Source organism: Bactrocera dorsalis, chromosome 1 (assembly GCF_023373825.1).
Source record: "Bactrocera dorsalis isolate Fly_Bdor chromosome 1, ASM2337382v1, whole genome shotgun sequence".
Classification (NCBI taxonomy): Eukaryota; Metazoa; Arthropoda; class Insecta; order Diptera; family Tephritidae; genus Bactrocera; species Bactrocera dorsalis.
In genome coordinates, this window is record NC_064303.1 from 36889010 (window position 1) to 36892479 (window position 3470).

The 3470-nt window shown below is 29.4% G+C and overlaps 1 long non-coding RNA gene across 1 annotated transcript; it reads left to right on the forward strand.

The window, feature by feature from the left end:
* Window positions 1-1086: 1086 nt before the first annotated feature.
* Window positions 1087-2722, forward strand: LOC125775663 (uncharacterized). Its single transcript, XR_007421260.1, has 4 exons — window positions 1087-1518; window positions 1580-1756; window positions 1810-1969; window positions 2022-2722. It is a non-coding gene; the product is annotated as an uncharacterized LOC125775663 (long non-coding RNA).
* The last annotated feature ends 748 nt before the right edge of the window (window positions 2723-3470 follow it).

Sequence of the window (3470 nt, forward strand, 5' to 3'; positions counted from 1 at the left end):
ACTCTGCCCGAACATCTTCTTGCAACGATTTGTGGATGAGTTGTTGTACTTATTAGAACATGGTTTAAACTTCAATGGTAAACATTTTTCAATTTATTGTCGGTCTTTTATTTGTGATGCCCCAGCAAGATCCTATGTATTGGGTGTTAAAGGACACACTGGCTTTTTTTGTTGCATAAAATGCACTCAAAAAGGCGAATCTGTTGGACATCGGATAATTTTCCGTAGTGAAATCTATCCTAATAGAACAGATGCAGATTTTCGCTCACGAAGTAATGTAAATCATCATAAAATATTGGACCAAATAGCTATTGAAAAGTTACCAATCGACATTGTGAAGTCATTTCCATATGACTATATGCATGTGGTGTGTTTAGGTGTCATGAAAAGCTTACTTCTTGGCTGGATTAGGCACAAAAATAGATTGTATTCTTTAAAACCAGACCAAATTAATTCATTAAATTCTAAAATACTCTTTTTAAGTAATCAGGTTCCCAAAGAATTTGCTCGACATCCACGTACCCTACAAGAAATTGAGAGGTTTAAGGCTACAGAACTAAGGCAGTTTCTATTATATACCGGAATTGTTTTACTAGCTGATATTTTAGACGCTGAAAGGTACAATCACTTTTTGCTACTTAGTTTGGGTATGCGAATTTTATTAAATGAAACCTCTTGCATCGAAAATAATGAGTGTGCGAAAATTCTTTTAAATGAATTCGTCAAAAACATTTCTAGACTTTATGACGATTCATTCTTAACTTTTAACTTCCACTGTCTTACTCATTTACATTCTGATGCATTAAATTATGGAGGATTAGAATCTATTAGCGCATTTAAGTTCGAGAACTTTTTGTCCAAGCTTAAACGTAAATGTAATAGTAAAACTCATATTGCTGCCCAAATTTATAATCGTTTAGTTGAGGAAAGTTTGTTCAGTAATGATAATTTTGAGGTTGCAAATGTAAAGCATGAACAAACGCCAGTAAAGAAGAAATGTAAAGCAAAATCAGCCAATGAAATCAATAAATACAAATTCATTTTATTTATCCTTAAAAATGCCAGATAATTTTTACAACATAAAAAATAAGATTTTTAAAGTCATAAATTTTTCACAGGAAAATGGTGTATCAAAAATTTCATCCGTGGAAGTTATTAATTTGAATGACTTTTTTATTACACCAATAAAATCATCAAACTTTAATATAAGATATTGCTCTGCTTTACAATTTTCAAGTTGCGTCTATCAGCATTTAGCGGAAGAAATATCACAAAAAATGATCTTGCTTAGTAATTTTGAATGTAGTCAATATGTATTTATTCCTCTTATTCACAATTAGATGGATTTCAATAGCTCGTTTATATCGATTGGATGTGAGCAAACCACTAAATCAAGTAAGTAGTTAATACAATATCGTTTTTTGAAGTGGTTCTAACATTTTAATTAAGTCGTAGATTTTGACGACTTAAGTAGCAAACTGGATAGTCTGGATAAGAAGGTAGAAGATTTGTTAAAAGGTACATACAAATACTTATATAGTTATTGTTCTTTTGCATATGATAATTTCGATAATTTCAGAACATCATACAACTCAAAAGCTTCTGAAGAGAGTATTGGAAGAAGCTAAATCGACCTCACATAATGCTACAAAAAAAAAGAAATAAAATTTTGCCACAAAAACCTTTTGCAGAAGCGCATGATTTCGCTACTTTTGAAGACAAAATTCAATCTTCCGAAACAAAATTTAACGATTTGGTAAATTCTCATTTATATTATTATATCAATAATTTGTCTATATATTTTTATAGGTGGCTGAATTGCAAATGATAATAGCATCAAATTCGGACAAATTTGTTAAAATGGCTTGGCGAAAAGTTTTTACGGACGATGTTGCCCAGATATACTCCTGGAAAGGAACAAAGACGAAAAAACCGGCAAGAGCACTTAGTGTGACGACAGCATTAAGACGTAATATTTATTTTATTGCTTTATTCTTATTTTTAATTTTTTTCTATTATAGAGGCATACCATCAAAAATTCCCTACCGCTGCCACGGATATGGAATTCGAGCGGACTACACTGAATTTTTTCCAACACGCCAGCAACAGATTAAAAAAAAGAATTGAATACGAAAACAAAAAGAATATGTCATCGGTAATCGTAGATTAATTAGTTATTATATTATTGTGCGACAATTTTAAATTTAAATTTGTAAGTTGTAATTGGATTATTCCTAAGTTTTGCACTGAAATTAACTTTTTCGTTTGTTTCCTTATCTTAAGAATGTACTACATTATTTTCGTTAATTTAAATTAAAAAATGAATTTTTGTTACGTTACCATGTTATTTATTGTTTAATAAAATTTATGTATATATGTATATGTACTGCGTACAATATACCTCTATTAATTTTTATATAAATAAAAATTAATTTCAAAACTTTATTTCAACCAGTTCTTATTTTTAAATCAGTGGCAACTTCAATTAATGTAATTGGAATTCGTTCCATTCCCCTCGTTTCATATTTGAGAAAATGTTTGAGATTTTGACATTTTCAAATTGAGAACAAAGGAAAATTTCATATTAAAAATGTGCCTTTTTGTTTGAGAATGGCTTTGTTTTCAAATTGAAATGACTTGGAGAAAAAACGTTTGAGATTTGAAATTAAGGTTGATTCTCAAACGCATCTCAATTTGAGAATCAAAAAAAATGTTCATTGGGTACGCTTTTATTAGCTTCACTTGTATGTATGTATGTATGTATGTATGTATGTATGTTTGTATGTTTGTAACTTTTTTAAGTGGTACTGAAATGTAGAATATTTGAGCGACACTGTAGGAAGGCGTATGTATGTATGTATGTTTGTAACTTTTTTAAGTGGTACTGAAACGTAGAATATTTGAGAGACACTGTAGGAAGGCGACAGTAAGTTTAAGCAGCTCACCAAAAATATGCAACATCTATATAAAACTAGTTTTGGCGATATTTGAGTAGCATATGTATATACTGAAATATACATACATATGTATATCCTTAAAGAAAGTATACTTTATATAGATACATGTACTTACATATGTACATATATAAGTATAACCGCGCACCAGAAGAAATAATATCAAATTAATAAAGCCAAACATGTGACTTTTAGGTAATAAAAAAATTAATACTTATAATAAAATTTTTGTAGTACAAAAAAATTCAGATACTAGTTTTCAAAATGCCTCCGAGAAGCAACTGTAGTAGAAAACTCCTTTTTTAAACTTCGGCTGTCACGTCGATGTGAGCTTTTTAAAAATGGTCACCGAATCTAATGGCGGAGAATACGATTTAAGTTATATTCGTTTATATTTCACAATATTGGCAAATCTCATAGAAGAAAAACTAAAAAATTAAAAATAAATATAGTTTAAAAAAACTAAAAAACACGCTTTTAAAGCATATCAAACTAAAAAGTGAAAAATAATTCTTT